General features: G+C 39.6%; 1 protein-coding gene across 2 annotated transcripts in view; it reads right to left on the bottom strand.

The window, feature by feature from the left end:
- The window catches only part of Unc5c (unc-5 netrin receptor C), a 372,474-nt gene that overhangs the window by 105,309 nt on the left and 249,114 nt on the right, over nucleotides 1-18,051 (bottom strand).

Below are 18,051 nucleotides of genomic sequence, written 5' to 3'. Positions count from 1 at the left end.
ACAAAGAGAATGAAAGCACACAAACATAACCTCACATCCAAATATGAATATAAAGGGAAGCAATAATCACTATTCCTTAATATCTCTCAATATCAATGGCCTCAACTCCCCAATAAAAAGACATAGATTAACAAACTGGATACGCAACGAGGACCCTGCATTCTGCTGCCTACAGGAAACACACCTCAGAGACAAAGACAGACACTACCTCAGAGTGAAAGGCTGGAAAACAACTTTCCAAGCAAATGGTCAGAAGAAGCAAGCTGGAGTAGCCATTCTAATATCAAATAAAATCAATTTCCAACTAAAAGTCATCAAAAAAGATAAGGAAGGACACTTCATATTCATCAAAGGAAAAATCCACCAAGATGAACTCTCAATCCTAAATATCTATGCCCCAAATACAAGGGCACCTACATACGTAAAAGAAACCTTACTAAAGCTCAAAACACACATTGCACCTCACACAATAATAGTGGGAGATTTCAACACCCCACTCTCATCAATGGACAGATCATGGAAACAGAAATTAAACAGTGATGTCGACAGACTAAGAGAAGTCATGAGCCAAAATGGACTTAACGGATATTTATAGAACATTCTATCCTAAAGCAAAAGGATATACCTTCTTCTCAGCTCCTCATGGTACTTTCTCCAAAATTGACCATATAATTGGTCAAAAGACGGGCCTCAACAGGTACAGAAAGATAGAAATAATCCCATGCGTGCTATCGGACCACCACGGCCTAAAACTGGTCTTCAATAACAATAAGGGAAGAATTCCCACATATACGTGGAAATTGAACAATGCTCTACTCAATGATAACCTGGTCAAGGAAGAAATAAAGAAAGAAATTAAAAACATTTTAGAATTTAATGAAAATGAAGATACAACATACCCAAACTTATGGGACACAATGAAAGCTGTGCTAAGAGGAAAACTCATAGCGCTGAGTGCCTGCAGAAAGAAACAGGAAAGAGCATATGTCAGCAGCTTGACAGCACACCTAAAAGCTCTAGAACAAAAAGAAGCAAATACACCCAGGAGGAGTAGAAGGCAGGAAATAATCAAACTCAGAGCTGAAATCAACCAAGTAGAAACAAAAAGGACCATAGAAAGAATCAACAGAACCAAAAGTTGGTTCTTTGAGAAAATCAACAAGATAGATAAACCCTTAGCCAGACTAACGAGAGGACACAGAGAGTGCGTCCAAATTAACAAAATCAGAAATGAAAAGGGAGACATAACTACAGATTCAGAGGAAATTCAAAAAATCATCAGATCTTACTATAAAAACCTATATTCAACAAAATTTGAAAATCTTCAGGAAATGGACAATTTCCTAGACAGATACCAGGTATCGAAGTTAAATCAGGAACAGATAAACCAGTTAAACAACCCCATAACTCCTAAGGAAATAGAAGCAGTCATTAAAGGTCTCACAACCAAAAAGATCCCAGGTCCAGACGGGTTTAGTGCAGAATTCTATCAAACCTTCATAGAAGACCTCATACCAATATTATCCAAACTATTCCACAAAATTGAAACAGATGGAGCACTACCGAATTCCTTCTACGAAGCCACAATTACTCTTATACCTAAACCACACAAAGACACAACAAAGAAAGAGAACTTCAGACCAATTTCCCTTATGAATATCGACGCAAAAATACTCAATAAAATTCTGGCAAACCGAATTCAAGAGCACATCAAAACAATCATCCACCATGATCAAGTAGGCTTCATCCCAGGCATGCAGGGATGGTTTAATATACGGAAAACCATCAACGCGATCCATTATATAAACAAACTGAAAGAACAGAACCACATGATCATTTCATTAGATGCTGAGAAAGCATTTGACAAAATTCAACACCCCTTCATGATAAAAGTCCTGGAAAGAATAGGAATTCAAGGCCCATACCTAAACATAGTAAAAGCCATATACAGCAAACCAGTTGCTAACATTAAACTAAATAAAGAGAAAAATGAAGCAATCCCACTAAAATCAGGGACTAGACAAGGCTGCCCACTCTCTCCCTACTTATTCAATATAGTTCTTGAAGTTCTAGCCAGAGCAATCAGACAACAAAAGGAGATCAAGGGGATACAGATCGGAAAAGAAGAGGTCAAAATATCACTATTTGCAGATGACATGATAGTATATTTAAGTGATCCCAAAAGTTCCACCAGAGAACTACTAAAGCTGATAAACAACTTCAGCAAAGTGGCTGGGTATAAAATTAACTCAAATAAATCAGTTGCCTTCCTCTATACAAAAGAGAAACAAGCCGAGAAAGAAATTAGGGAAACGACACCCTTCATAATAGACCCAAATAATATAAAGTACCTCGGTGTGACTTTAACCAAGCAAGTAAAAGATCTGTACAATAAGAACTTCAAGACACTGAGGAAAGAAATTGAAGAAGACCTCAGAAGATGGAAAGATCTCCCATGCTCATGGATTGGCAGGATTAATATAGTAAAAATGGCCATTTTACCAAAAGCAATCTACAGATTCAATGTAATCCCCATCAAAATACCAATCCAATTCTTCAAAGAGTTAGACAGAACAATTTGCAAATTCATCTGGAATAACAAAAAATCCAGGATAGCTAAAGCTATCCTCAACAATAAAAGGACTTCAGGGGGAATCACTATCCCTGAACTCAAGCAGTATTACAGAGCAATAGTGATAAAAACTGCATGGTATTGGTACAGAGACAGACAGATAGACCAATGGAATAGAATTGAAGACCCAGAAATGAACCCACACACCTATGGTCACTTGATTTTTGACAAAGGAGCCAAAACCATCCAATGGAAAAAAGATAGCATTTTCAGCAAATGGTGCTGGTTCAACTGGAGGGCAACATGTAGAAGAATGCAGATCGATCCATGCTTATCACCCTGTACAAAGCTTAAGTCCAAGTGGATCAAGGACCTCCACATCAAACCAGACACACTCAAACTAATAGAAGAAAAACTAGGGAAGCATCTGGAACACATAGGCACTGGAAAAAATTTCCTGAACACAACACCAATGGCTTATGCTCTAAGATCAAGAATCGACAAATGGGATCTCATAAAACTGCAAAGCTTCTGTAAGGCAAAGGACACTGTGGTTAGGACAAAACGGCAACCAACAGATTGGGAAAAGACCTTTACCAATCCTACAACAGATAGAGGCCTTATATCCAAAATATACAAAGAACTCAAGAAGTTAGACCGCAGGGAAACAAATAACCCTATTAAAAAATGGGGTTCAGAGCTAAACAAAGAATTCACAGCTGAGGAATGCCGAATGGCTGAGAAACACCTAAAGAAATGTTCAACATCTTTAGTCATAAGGGAAATGCAAATCAAAACAACCCTGAGATTTCACCTCACACCAGTGAGAATGGCTAAGATCAAAAACTCAGGTGACAGCAGATGCTGGCGAGGATGTGGAGAAAGAGGAACACTCCTCCATTGTTGGTGGGATTGCAGACTGGTAAAACCATTCTGGAAATCAGTCTGGAGGTTCCTCAGAAAACTGGACATTGAACTGCCTGAGGATCCAGCTATAACTGTCTTGGGCATATACCCAAAAGATGCCTCAACATAAAAAAGAGACACGTGCTCCACTATGTTCATCGCAGCCTTATTTATAATAGCCAGAAGCTGGAAAGAACCCAGATGCCCTTCAACAGAGGAATGGATACAGAAAATGTGGTACATCTACACAATGGAATATTACTCAGCTATCAAAAACAACGAGTTTATGAAATTCGTAGGCAAATGGTTGGAACTGGAAAATATCATCCTGAGTGAGCTAACCCAATCACAGAAAGACATACATGGTATGCACTCATTGATAAGTGGCTATTAGCCCAAATGCTTGAATTACCCTAGATCCCTAGAACAAACGAAACTCAAGACAGATGATCAAAATGTGAATGCTTCACTCCTTCTTTAAATGAGGAAAAAGAATACCCTTGGCAGGGAAGGGAGAGGCAAAGATTAAAACAGAGACTGAAGGAACACCCATTCAGAGCCTGCCCCACATGTGGCCCATACATATACAGCCACCCAATTAGACAAGATGGATGAAGCAAAGAAATGCAGACCGACAGGAGCCGGATGTAGATCGCTCCTGAGAGACACAGCCAGAATACAGCAAATACAGAGGCGAATGCCAGCAGCAAACCACTGAACTGAGAATAGGTCCCCTGTTGAAGGAATCAGAGAAAGAACTGGAAGAGCTTGAAGGGGCTCGAGACCCCAAAAGTACAACAATGCCAAGCAACCAGAGCTTCCAGGGACTAAGCCACTACCTAAAGACTATACATGGACTGACCCTGGACTCTGACCCCATAGGTAGCAATGAATATCCTAGTAAGAGCACCAGTGGAAGGGGAAGCCCTGGGTCCTGCTAAGACTGAACCCCCAGTGAACTAGTCTATGGGGGGAGGGCGGCAATGGGGGGAGGGCTGGGAGGGGAACACCCATAAGGAAGGGGAGGGGGGAGGGGGATGTTTGCCCGGAAACCGGGAAAGGGAATAACACTCGAAATGTATATAAGAAATACTCAAGTTAATAAAAAAAAAAAAAAGAAAGCAAACATTGATGTTGGTCGAATTTTGTCTTTGTTTAAACCTTATAAGGCTATATGACTATTTAAACGCACATATTACATATTCCATTCTAGTAGGGTTTGGAAGATTTTAAAATATAAAATATCTCTAGTAAGTAATTTTAAACCAGTATATACAGAAAAGTCTAGGTGATAATTACTTATGTATGTATTTTTAAAATGTCCTTTTCTTATAAAGTTTTACCATATGTTGATGGTCTACAAACTCTAGTGTGTAATATTCTGTACTGATCCTGAGGAATCTCAGGTTTATTTTTAATTTATTCCAGACTTTAATCATGAAAAAAATGTCTTATATGTCTTACAGACTGATTATTTGTTCTTCGAAGCCTTATCTATGAATACAGTTTATTTTCGGAATAAGATTTATTTCCTTCTCCTTTTGTAAGTCCTTAGTATGTTTAATTCAGCATGTTTGCTGAATGTCTTGCATTGTAGGAAGAAGAGGGACATCAGCAATAGGAGAAATCATGGTCTGGTGTGTTTGGGATGTTGTTAAAGAACAATCAGCACAACATAATCAAGAGCTTGAAGTTTTGAGTAGTATTTGAAGTCATTTAAAGCTAATATTCACTTGGGTGTCTTGATAGATAGAAATTTTCACTTTGAATCACTCTAAAACCCTGTCATGGTCCTTTGAAGGGTGACAAATTCTTGTCAGAAGATTAAAAGCCAGCTCTAAAGAAGTGAAACTGAAGAAAAGGAAATATTAAAATGCATCATGAATCATATATATGTGTATATATATATGTATGTAAATATATGCTCAGTGGATCATGAAATGGAGCATTTTTATATTATAGTATTATTATACATCATTTAGATTGTGTCTGAAAGCAATTGGGAGGGAGAATAACACACTGGCTAAGAGGAAGTTTTGGTACAGAAAAATGTGGCTTCAAGTGTTGACTCTACCACTTGAGTTCATAATTCTTCTGTGTTTCTTCAGTAGTAAAAAAAAGTGAATATTATGAAAAGAATTTCAGAAGCTGGAGGGGGAACCTATCTATAAAATGTGTAATGTCATATTAGCATATAGGATTATAGAGCCCATGTACCATTAACCCCATACCCCTTCTTTCCCTGTGTTATTAAAAAATTATCATAGCATATCAACATTTGGCACTGTCTCTCTTACTCAAATATAACTGATAAGAAAAATGGCTGTTATAATCTCTAATGATTGATGTGAAGTTCACAGGGTGAAACCCAAGGATTTCAAGATATGACTGATAAAATTTGACTTTTATCAACTTTTATCAACTTTTTTATTTGACTGGGAATCTGGTTCTTACAAACCCCACAGGCTGTGGCCAAACTACTAAAATTTGAGAACCATGCATTGATAATCAGATCATTGGTCTGCCATGCTATATGCAGCACAGTGGTAAATACCACAGGCATCATGGAAAACTGTGGATAATGAGGAGACATGATCTTGAATTGTGGCTTTATCCAGTTGGTTTGAAAATGAGTGCTTTTTGGCAATTCCGCAGAATCAGCAGAATGCTCTCCTTCTCTACTGGCTAATAACTGACATTGTCTCACACAGAACTTGAAACTTGAAACTTGAAACTTGAAACTATAAGGACCATGTAGTAACACAAATAGGAGAAAAGTAGGCATCAGTTCTTCTTGAAACTCACCACTCACTTGGGCCACTTTTTTTTCCATCTAAATTTTAACAGATTCGAGTAGGAAAAGAAAAAACAAAACAAACATGCCTTTTCTCTTGCTGCTCAGGTCTGCTCCATACAAACTGAAAGAATACAAGCTCTGGGGGCCACGACTCCAAATTTAATTGCCAATAGAAGTTTGGAATGTGGATTTTGTGTAGTATTTGCTTACCCTGTGGTCATATACTTAAAGTGTCATTCAAATGCATTAGTGGGGCAATGTTTTAAGGGGTTAAATACTATAATTGATAAGCCCTATGTGACCTGTGAACTGTTTCTTTGAGATCATTGCTCTAAGAAATTCAATTTTGGAACTTGTGAATATTAATGCTTCTCATCTCCTCCTTCCTGTCTTGAAGAAAACCCAAGATTTCTCCCCATAGGTGTCCTGCTTATGAATTTTAGACACAGAAATAAGAAAACTGGCCAAGGTATCTTTGAAGGTAGGCTGATTTTATAAAGATTAATTACCTAACATTTTAATTAGTATTTCATAATTATTAATGTATATTCTCTAACCTACTTTCAGAAAAAGTGTTAGGCAATAAATGTATGAAGTTCAGTAGATAGTGACATTTTAAATAGATGTAGACTATTAAAACTGGAGTTAGGAAAATGAGTTTCAGATGACTGAAAAGATAAGTTGTCATTCCTGCAATTCTTGATGACCACATACAATATAAATGTCCCCAAATACTTTGCCAAATGAACGTCATTAATTGCTCTGATGGCTATGTCCAGAAGCCTGAAGCTCTTTCAGGCAGAGCAGGAAGCTGTCATGATCAATCATGATCTCTCTCTTCCTTAGAGTAGGAATGGCAGATATTTGGTATCACTGTTTTCTCTTACAGTTCCAATGTCCATAACTAATCAATTATCCCTTTCTATGGAATCTGAATGTATGCTCAATAGCCTTCTCAACTTAGGATGCCCACAGGCCAAACCTAAGTAGCAGATTTTAGATTTTAGTCAGAAGGCAATGCTTCTATCTCCACCCTGCAGTTCACAGTATAAAGTTTCCTGACCTAAGGGGAGGGGGAAGCACACCAGTCAGGCCATTTTACAGTGAGATAGATACAACATCACCAACATGTTGGATACTATTGTTTTTCTAGTACTGAGCCTAGAACCTCATATATATATATTACTCTAAAGATATGACCATCTCCAACCCTTTTAAATTTCTTGATATTTTGATAAAGGGTCTCATTAGCTTGCCCAACCTGTCTCTGAATGCCTTCTGTAGCCCAGCCTACTCTACAACTTGACAATTGTTCTGCCTCAACCTGGCAAGTAGCGGGAATCATAGATTTGCACCTTCAGACCCAGCTCTACATTTATTTAAAATCTGAAAATGTTCTGTGGTTGAATATACTCTTAAGCATGGTGTATTTTCCTCAGTAGCTCTTCAGAAAATATGGAGTTCAATTAAATGCCTCAACATAATCTCAAAGTCTCCTTTGGTGAAGGACTGGGGGACGATTTATCTTATGCTGTAAACATTTCAACTCTCAGTCTAGTCTAATGACCTTGTGAATTGTATATCTGAAATCTTGAGAGGTTAATTTACTTGCTCCAACTTACACTTGCTCAGAGTAGGCCAACTCCACATGTGGATTTGGGACAGGAATTTCATGCTGGGTGTAGCCCTTCCCTGTTGGCATGAGCCCATCAGACAGCTCTAGATGGCTGAGACTGGAAATGGTGTTAATGGAACGGTCACTATGAAGGAATCAGCAGGCTTGCAATTCTTCCAGAGATTTTGAAGTAGTGGTTATGGCTTTGTAGCAGGCGTTGGTAGCTGCTGGTATTCCTTGACTTATGGCTACATCTCTCTTTTCTATCCTTTGGAATCTAAATGTTCATTTATGTCCAACCTCCCCCTGACTCACTCCTTCTACTGGATAACCTCCAACCTGGAGCCCATCATCAAATCTACAAAGATCACTGTGCAAAATTTACAACTTCAAGATCAGGGTTCAATTCTTTTCTGGGGGTGAGGAGTAGCCCCCTAGGATACCATTTAACCCCACTACAGTGGTTTTTGACATAAATCCTTGGTCTGCCTGATGGAGCTTTGACAGCGATTGGCAATGGGATAGATTTCTAGGATTTTCATTCTTTATGCAAAAAGTAATAATAGTCATAGTAGTTACTGCAGAGTGGCTGTGAAGATTGCATAAGGCAATAATAATAAAGTTCCTAGGATGGTTCAGGTTCATTAAAAATGTCTTCTTGGATGTCGTCTCTTACATGGTCATCTGCCTTGCCCTCTTTAGTCGCTGTAGCTAGAGAGTGTGCGGAGACATCGGCACGCCATTTACTCATTACCTTTTACCGAGAGGCTAAGCTTCAATTAGGATTAAGCTTCCTGCCTTTCGAACCAAGCTTGTTTTGACTGAATGGCTCTAGATTTATGTAAACCCTGTCCTTAAGAGACATGCACATTGCAGGGATGTGTTGAATGCCATCGTCAACACTTTTGATGGAGGTTAAGCAAACACAGTGGCTCTATTGTGCTCCACAGTTTCGAACTTTTAAATGATTTCTCAATTCCTTTTACAAGTGCAATGGCCAGAGGCACTGGAGGCACTTTTGATTAAAAATAAATTGTTTCACTGTATTTTCAAAGTGCTTCTTTATCAAATAAAATAATTCCACGGTCACATTAGACATTAATACTTTTAGTTTAAAAGGCAAAAAATCTACCTGTCCTCCAATGATGACGGAAGGGGCTAATTATCTTGTCACAGTAGAGTAGAATTTATTCTTAAATTATAAAATTTGACAGTTAACAGGATATAAGTGCTGAGAACCAAGCAACTGGGCATATTTGGAGAGAGTTAGATTAATCTTCAGAGCTTTGGCCACTTATTAATAGTGAAATACTCCTGGTTTAATGTCTGAGTGTCTGAAGTTTCCCATGGCTTTGTCTCACAGAAATAGATAATCTGATCTGGGATTTTTTTTACTGATAAAACACTATATTAAGCAACATACTGCTTATAATTTAAAATATAAAGAATATAATATTTTAAAAAGAGTTTTCTTCTTTTCTCTCTTGCCTTTCCTTTAAAAATATTGTAAAGTATAAGAAAGAGCCACCCACCATCCGAACAAACTGCTCACAAATGCTACAAGGGTTATCAGTTGCTTCCTGTGTGTGTAAGTATATGCAGTAAGGCAGATTACAGTGGAAAGGCTCTCCTTAAATTCCATAGCTATCAAAACAGTCAGTCAACTTTCTTCATGTTTCCACATCTCCATTTTATTATTGATAGAATGCACACAATTACAGGGACTGCCTCAGATGGTTCTTGGGATACAGCAGTGGCCAGAACACATGAACAGAGTAAGAATGCATTGATGTTGGTTTCCAAAAGTTATTTCACTCCTAGGCATACACTTTAAAGATGATCTAACATATAACAAGGACACATGATCCATTATGTTCATAGCAGCCTTATTTATAACAGCCAGAAGCTGGACAGAACCCAGATGTCCTTCAACAGAGGAATGGATACAAAAAATGTGGTACATCTACACAATGGAATATTACTCAGCTATCAAAAACAATGACTTCATGAAATTCATAGGCAAATGGGTTGAACTAGAAAATATCGTCCTGAGTGAGGTAACCCAGTCACAAAAGAAAACACATGATATGTAGGTAATAGCCCCAAAGCTTGGAATATCCAAGAAATAATTCACAGATCATGTGGAGCTGAAGAAGAAAGAAAACCAAAATGTGGATGCTTCAGTCCTTCTTAGAAGGGAGAACAAAATACACATAGGAAGAAATACAAGGAAAAAGAGTGGAACAGAGACTGAAGAAAAGAGACTGCCCCAACTGAGGATCCATCCCATATGCAGTCACCAAACCCAGTCACTACTGTTTGTTGATGCCAAGAAGTGCTTGCTGATAGGAGCTTGATACAGATGTCTCCTGAGAGGCTCTGCCAGAGCCTTACTGATACAGATGAGGATATAAGGATAAGAGATTAGCTTGTAGCTAAGCATCTGACTGAGCACAGGGACAGTAATGGAGGAGTTAAGAGAAAGGACTGAAGGAGCTGAAAGGGTTTGCAAAATCATAGAAAAACAACAATATCAACCAACCAGACCCCCCCAACCTAGAGCTCCTAGGGACTACACCACCAACGAATGAGTACACATGGAGGGACCCATGACTCCAGCTGCATATGTCGCAGAGGATGGCATTGTCTGGCTTCAATAGGAGGAGAAACCCTTGGTCCTGTAAAGGCTCGAAGCCCCACTGTAAGGGAATGCCAGGGCAGGGAGGTGGGAGGGAGTGGGTGGGAGTTGGGGCATCTTCATAGAAGCAGAATGAGGAGGGAGGGGGGATTGGAGAGGGGTGAAAGGGGATAACATGTGTAAACACATAAAATATTCAATAACAAATAAATAAGTAAATAAGTAAGTAAATAAATAAATGGAAAATAAGTTTGCCAAAAAAATTACTTTTGACACAAAAATGTCTTCAGCGGGTGACATTACAGATAGAATTGGTTGGGACAGATCATTTCTTTAAATCAATCCATATTGAGGTATATTTTACATTGAACTTTGTCCACTTGAAGTGTACAGTAGAAGGCATTTGGGGAAAAATAAGAGGGATGGGGAATGTTAATAGATTTTGACTATTTTTTTTCATAAACTTAATTCTTGATAACCTCATTTTCCTCATTTAAGAGCTAAAGTTCTTGGCCCTCCCTAAGAACCGACCATGGAAACTTCCACAGCATCACAATTCATACCTGAGGACAGAAGTCAAGCCAGCATCCTGAAGCAGGAGGGCATGCTGGCCATTTCTTTAATGTACCAAGGACTGATTTCCTTCTTTGTAGCCAGATCATTTCGACTTATGGATCTCAAGTGAACACAGTCCCTGAAGTAAAGATATGCTATCATGGCAATTTTTCTTATTTACTGACTTTGGGGCATTTACAGGACAAAAATACATTGGTATTCTTGTAGTCTTGCTAAAGGGTCTTTTAGGGGAAAAAACATTTTAGAATTAGATGTCCAAACGACAGTCATTACAAAGTAGGGGAAGAGAGCAGGTGCCGTGAAAAGCACACTTTTATATTCACACTGTACCTTTAGGTTCAGGAAAAATGATTAGACGTCATCGCAATATTTTTAAGGTATGTCTTAGGGATAAGTAATAAGAACCTTGCCAACTTTATGGATGGAGAACCTGGCGTTCCAAAGCTTTAAGGCTTTCTTTGCAGGTACAAAAGCAACGCAATGCTTATAGACGATATGCTGGCAAGTAAGCATTTAAGCTATACACTTCCCTACGGCATAAAATACACTTTACTGTCAATTTTCAGTCTGGCGGGTTACATACTGTACCTATAACATAGGGATGGATGGCCTTCCCCAGAATGTAACTGTATGAGATTGCATTTGGTCAGTTACTTGTCTACCTCTGATAAGAAGGGTGGACTATAAATGTCCATGAGTTTGTGAGATTTCATGAAACTTGAGTAGTTTTGCCCATAGACAAAAGCACACATATTTGGGTAAATGCATCCAGCCATGGGGGTCTAGCTTTTAATCTTATCATAAAAACCATAGTGAACTGTTTATGGCTACATAAGCTATTGAGATCTAAATAAAACAAAAGAGTACTTTGTTAAAACTCCATCCCAATGTCTAAACTATGTAGTTAATCTTTTTGAAATCAAAATATGGACTCTGTCATTTACAACAGGCACTTGGAGCTTAAGGGTTGCCTGAAGGACTGGGCCCAAAACCTCAGAAATGATCATTTGTGAATAAGCTATTTATTCTGGTATTGACAAATCGGCTCTGTTCTACCAAGAAATTCAGTAGTAAGCTATTACGTTCATGGTATGGCCCATGTCCTTAAGAATGCCTAGTTAAAGAAATACATTATTTGGTTAAGTTGTTTAAGGATTTTCTTATGCTGAGTATTGCAACCAAGTAGGAAATTGAGGAATAGCAGGAAAGACTCTAAAGATATGATTTTCATGCACATAGAAGCCAACATATTAACTCATGATATTAGATGTATCTTTATCTAGGGATATCTCGACACGGAACAGCAAATATATGCATTCCTTTGTGACAGTGTTGATCCCCAGGAAAATTTTCTTCCTCGTTGAGCAATAAAACAAGTTTGTCTACATGGATCTGAGTGTAAGGGGGTCATGAGGTAAACTATGAGCATATAATACATCAAGAAATGGGTACTAGATACCCTAAGTGCTGTAGGAAGCGGCAAAATATCAAGGGGGGGTGTGTTTTGCTTATGGAAATTTGTGGGGAAGCATGGGAGCAATCCTTTCCTAGAGATGTCCTTGAATCCCTTAGAAAAGAAACTGGTTTTAACAAACGGACGAAAACAAGGATTGTACCATCCATTCGCCCTGCGTCTTCAATTTCATTTCACGTATTTGTCATCTTCATTTGTTTCCCACAAGCACATACATGTGAAGAACTAGTAGTAGGCACTGGGGTTGTAACACCAAAACTAAATGTCCGTCAACTTTGGGCCTTATATTCTTCTAGGGAAGATAATGAACATGAAGAAGAAAAGTGACAAAGAATCAAAATGCTATGAAGAAAAATATGTTCTTAAGAGAATGACAGAGCTGGGGTCCTGACAGACCCACCTTTAGAGGCAATTTCAGTAATAGAAAGAAGGAGGGGACTGGTGGTAGATAAGGGGAAGATTTGGGAAGAGAAGGAAAGGCTTTTGTAAACTGTCTATCTGTAGAATGAGGCTATTGCCTTGAATGAACAAAGAAATGGGTGTAGTTATATACACCGTGCAAAGAGGAGAGATACAGGAAGGCATGAATCCTTCACACTTTCATACAGTAAATAAAAGGAGGCTTTAAATAATTCATCAGACGGAAAAGATAATCTTGTGAACTTCCACCTCACCACAACCCAAAACCAAAACCAAGAGAGGTGAAAACAAAATGCCATCATCTCTCCCTTATTTTTTCTCAGTGCGTTGGCTTAAGCAGAGCATTGGCTCCAGGATTGACACGCGTGTCCACACACTGCTGCAGGATCTCAGGCAGAACTTTGTGGTCTCATCTTTTGATTGCCTTTACCTATAAAGTATGGGTAATAATCTCACTTATCACAGAGTCCTTGAAACGAACAAACAGCTAATCCATATACAGTGCTTCAGTAGCACCTCCTGTAATGTCATTGTGATCACTTTACAGACTATGTGTTCTAACTAGTCTTCTGGGGCTCTGGAGCACACATGACCCGAATGTCATCTTAATTGAGAGGCACTGAACCAATTCCAAAGACTATTATTAAAAGTTGTTAAGTATTTCATTGACATGTGCTTTCTTATATTCTATGTTGAAACTCTACACAATATAATATTAAAGGGAATTTCATCTGCCTATGTTTACTTAGACACCAGAAACTAGAAAGGCTTTTGTAAACTAGAGTGACAGAAGTAGCTGGCATCACACTTCTATTAGGCACAGCCATCCTAGACAGTGTGCTAAATACTATGGACTCACAATGTGAGCAAGGTTGATACAAGCTTCCAGGTGGCTCAAAAGACAGTTCTCACCATATGGATAAGGCCAAGTGAGTTGTGGGAGGAGGGCTGGAAGGTCACCTTGGTTCTCCGTAGTTCTTTCCAAGAACTGTCTGATGCCTGTCTGTTGTCAGCAGCCTCTGTGAGACTACTGTGACTTACAGGTTAGTACATGTGATTCAAGAGGAATATCAGAGAACTGTCCTGACACTTGCAGGAAGATGGATTCTCTACGCATTCACATCCCACTGTCACCCAAGATTTGTAGGAGAGCAGTTACCATGTGGCTCTCACTCTTATCCTCAGGCATGGGGGAAATTATGGCCCCATGTTGTATGAATCAGGAGACAATTTCGGTCTTCTGGATTGACAGCCTGGACAGACACATAGGGAGTGATATTTCACTCTCAAAGTTTGCTTAGTATGTGTAAATCTTAAAACAAATGTACAGAGCCCCCGGAACTGTGGTAGCTGGTAGTCTGAACACCTGCCATCACTCAGTGAGCACATGATCTCTGTCTTGCCAGCCTGTCACATGCTTAGAAAATTTATCTCCTTTAATCTCAAAATAGCCCTATCATTTATTTTCATTTCATGGTTCATAAAATTAAGGCTCAGAGAGGTTAAGTAACCTGACCAATGTCTCATTTGTCAGTGATGGGATGGGAATTTGTATATAATACAGCCAGGTCTGGAGGCAAATGCTTTTAACTTTGTCCACATTGCTCCCTTCCTCAGACACGAGAGCAAAGAACAAGCACCAGTGCGGTAGCTTCTACAATGACTAGAATATCAACTTCAAGTCTTCCCTGGACAGAGCTGCTCAACAGATTCCTTCTTTCCCAAAAGGTTTTGGGATTCTCAAATTGGCTTTAAAATAGAAGCACTTGGGAACCAAACCCTTTTCTCCTAAAGATGGTTGCTGAGGCAAGACCCTTTGCAGGAAAGAGACTGCCCACCCAGCAAAAGCTGATACTTCTAGTAGAAATTAAGGAGTTTGATTGGGGAAGGTATATTCTTAGTTAATTTCTTGCTAAATGTTTACTTCAAATTTTCTATTTTTTCCTATGCTCAGATTGTGTCACTGAATAATTTTCTATTTTAATAGAACTTGGATGTATAAGTGATTGATCATAAACATCACTAATTCATTAATCCCTCTGTCTACCTTCCTGAAAACAGCTTAAATGAAAGGATGATGGCGGTGTGGGAGTACGTACCATCAGGGTGGAGTACACTGGTCACACGGATTTAACTTCTGTCTTGTAGTTATGTTCACCCATGACACATATAAACTGGAGTTGCTATTTATGAGATGGCCACCCGTCAAGTCTCACTGCTCAAAACACATGGCTCATTTGGTGTGTGGAAGACGCCGAAATCCACAACCACTGGGCTGAATGTGGGAGGTCGGCTTGTTAGGGGGCACCCTCGCCAGAGGGAGAGTAAAGTTCTTGCCCTCAGGTTCATCACGATCTGTATCTGTCTGAGTAAACAGTCATGAGTGAGATGGGATGCCTCGGCCGCATGTGTGTGGCTTCAATTACGAAGTCATTGGCACACCTCTTCTGAGAATTACCACCACAGGGAAAAGGTTGTTCTCTGATTGTTTGAAAATGTCAAACTCCTTAAAAACTAGGAGTTCGAGAAAGACGTTTAGAAAAATATAGCAAAAAACTAGACAGGTTTTCACATGCATATATAATTTTAAAATAGAAAATAAAGATTCATGTCTATACCTTTCTCTATAAAATTGGAAACACAGTCTTTTCTTTAAAAAGAAAAGCTATACATAAGAGCACATTGTGAGGGACTCTGCAGCCTTTAAGCCTATCTGTGGATTAATTTGGTATAGAGTGTAGGCTGCGCTTTAAGTATTTACTGTGTTGATACTCATGGGTATGTAGAAGAGTAGGAAAAACCTAACTTACGTCACACTTCTCTTTCTATTGTAGTTCAAAGCGAGTTTTACAATTAATTTTAAACTTATGCGGAGAGCATGGGGCTGTTCCAGCAGGGTCTCAGGCCTGAACCCACCTGTTGGAAGTGCTGGCAATGAAATCCTCTCTCCCTTTTGGAAACTGCTCTCCGAGAGGAGCGGTTTCAGCCTGCATTATTAGCTGGTGGGAGTAGGAGGTATCCTTTGACCAGTCAATGCGGACAGACAGAAGCCCATTGTTGCCTTTTCCCCAAGGGCCACCCCAGCTCCAGGCACTCCTGTGATATTGCCAGTCGTTCAGTTTCTCCCCATGCCCAAGCATTGACTCAACCCTCCACCTAACATCTGTAATGATCTTGGTATGCTGCTCCTAAGAGTAGTCATCAATAGTTACGCTTTAAGTGTGTCCCACATTGCAGCGACTAAATGGACAATGCACTTAGGGCACCACATAAACTTCTAGCTATATTCAGAGAGTGATATTCATCTTCAGCATATATACAAGCTTCACAGAGAATTCTTCATCAGGAGCTTCATTCAGACACATTTACTAAACACATAGTATATCCTAGGCATAGGTCTAAGCCGTGAAGATACAAGGTTGTGTAAAATAGAATTCTTCACTGAAAGGATCACACTGAGGTGAAACACAAAAATCACAGCAAATGAAAGCAGACCAATAAGAATAGGCAAACTGAGCTGGAAACAGGGACAGGGAAGGGATAAAAATCCATTGAAAGTTTCATCTCTTTTGAATGAAAAGTTTCTCTCTTCCTTTCACATCCACATGTAAACACTCAAAAGAGCTCTCATTCCCACTGCCTTCTATGTCAGCCTCACAAAAGCCCAAAGAGCAGCCACGTAACTTTTATTTTTGCCTTCAGCATTGCTTCTGACTAGTGTGGAGTCAGGGACTCTGTAAGAGCAGGTGAGATGGGTTTCTTGTTAGCTTGCACTCAATGATTCAGTGCACAGATGTGACATGGGTTTCTGCCAGAATTCCAAATCACACCAAACTCCCCATGTCCTAATTCTCCGCCCTCCCATTTTCTCCTGACTCCCAGGCCGTACCTTTCTCTCTCATCTGGGAATCCCAAGTGTTTATAGGAGTCTGCTGCACTTCTCCTGATCCGTGCTTTCAAGGTAAGCAGGGAATAGGAGCTCGGGCTCACAGCAGACCTCCCCTGACCTTTCTCTCAAGCACAGCATCTTCCAGGCCTGTTCAGTTTATCCACAGCACATATCCTATCTCCCTACCTGCTTCATTACTTGCTTTATCTAGAGTTTATCTAGTCTCACCAGATTGCTCTCAAAGTATAAAGCTGTCCAAGGACAAAAAAAAAATCTTGATAGATATTTACTGAGGAAATTAACTTTTAAAAATCCCACAGGTAAATAGGCTGAAGCAAGCAGGCACGAATTAGCTTTGAAGGGTGAAGGAAGTATAAGAGTTCAAGTCCAGTGTGACTTACATTGAGAGATCCCTAGTGTTCAGAGCTCGAGGCTCTGGTGAGCAAGATAGACAGGTGGGTGTTATATACTAAGTCACATCTCTGTCCCCAGTTCAGACGCTGAGTAACTACTTTCAGTGCTTAGAATGTGATGGCATTTGGAAAATGAGGCCTTTAAAGAGGTGATTAATTTAAGATAAGCCTGTCTGGATGGGTAACAATCCAACCCGACTTGTGTCTTCTAAGAAAAAAGAAATGCAGACGCACAAAGAGATGCCAGGAAGGATCCCTTGAGCCCTTCAGGGACTCCGTAAGAAGGCAGCTGTCTGCAAGATGCAGAGAGGCCTCAGGAGAAAGCGAACCCACTGACATCTTCAACTTGAACGTCTAGCCTTCAAAAGTACAACAAAGGAAATTTCTGATTTTTAGGCCACCTATTCCCTGGTGTTTTGATACAGAATTTTGGATTTATGTGTCAAGTCCCTGCTACCGTGAAGTGGGGGTAGAAGTGAGAGGAGATGAGGCTTATGTTTCATGAAGACTGCACTGAGTGCACAGAACACTGACTGGAGGACAGGAAGACTCCAGGTCTCTGGGAAGCAAGACAGATCAGATCAGGTGGAAAAGGAGCCCAAGTTGAGCATGTATCAGGGGTGACATCAGTCAGGTTGGACGAGATGTTCTGACACATGAACGGGATACTGACATCTGACACACAGACAAAGAGTTCAGCAAAGAAGATGTAAATTTCAGTGGTCACATCATCTGTTAGAGAGTCAACCTG

The sequence above is a fragment of the Rattus norvegicus genome, chromosome 2, assembly GCF_021556685.1.
Source record: "Rattus norvegicus strain SHRSP/BbbUtx chromosome 2, alternate assembly SHRSP_T2T, whole genome shotgun sequence".
NCBI lineage: Eukaryota > Metazoa > Chordata > Mammalia > Rodentia > Muridae > Rattus > Rattus norvegicus.
The sequence above is the reverse complement of the archived record's forward strand: the minus strand, read 5'-3'. Positions and strand labels throughout refer to the sequence as shown.